At 43.7% G+C, this 664-nt stretch overlaps 1 non-coding gene across 1 annotated transcript; it reads left to right on the top strand.

Moving 5' to 3' along the window:
* The first annotated feature begins 297 nt into the window (after positions 1-297).
* Positions 298-403, top strand: LOC140814876 (small nucleolar RNA R71). The gene has a single exon (XR_012114195.1). It is a non-coding gene; the product is annotated as a small nucleolar RNA R71 (small nucleolar RNA).
* Positions 404-664: the final 261 nt, after the last annotated feature.

Below are 664 nucleotides of genomic sequence, written 5' to 3'. Positions count from 1 at the left end.
ACCTCTTGCAAACGCATAGCCGTGCCACCCATGTTCAAGCCATCCAGTTTCCTGTTTAAAACATCAAGTTGTGCAGTAATCGCAGATAAATCAGTTACCTGGTGATTCCCTGCACTTTTCCGCTGATTGTTCCTGTCAGATTGAGGGTGACAACTGCTAGCAGCCATCTCCTCCAGTAGCTCATACCCTTCTTCAGCAGTTTTTCTCAATAGATTTCCACAAGCAGCAGCATCTATCATAGTACGATTAGGAGTAAGCAAGCCATAATAGAAGGTTTGAACGACTAACCCAAGTGGCAACTCGTGATGTGGGCATCTTCGTAATAGATCTTTGAAACGCTCCCATGCCTCATATAGTGACTCTTGATCGAACTGAGCAAATGTTGTGATGTCTGCCCGCAGCTTCATGGTCTTCGATGGAGGAAAGTATTTGATAAGAAACGCTTTCGCCATGTCCTCCCATGTAGTGATCGAACCTACAGGTAAACAATTCAACCAAGCTTTAGCCTTATCACGCAAAGAGAAAGGAAATAAACGCAGTCTAACAGCATCATCAGAAACTCCATTAAATTTAAAAGTATCGCAAATCTCAAGAAAATCCGCGATGTGTGTGTTTGGATCGTCCACAGCAGTTCCTCCGAATTGGACTGTGTTCTGAATCATCT

This window comes from Primulina eburnea, chromosome 1, assembly GCF_022965805.1.
Source record: "Primulina eburnea isolate SZY01 chromosome 1, ASM2296580v1, whole genome shotgun sequence".
In the NCBI taxonomy this organism is placed as follows: Eukaryota; Viridiplantae; Streptophyta; class Magnoliopsida; order Lamiales; family Gesneriaceae; genus Primulina; species Primulina eburnea.
The sequence above is the reverse complement of the archived record's forward strand: the minus strand, read 5'-3'. Positions and strand labels throughout refer to the sequence as shown.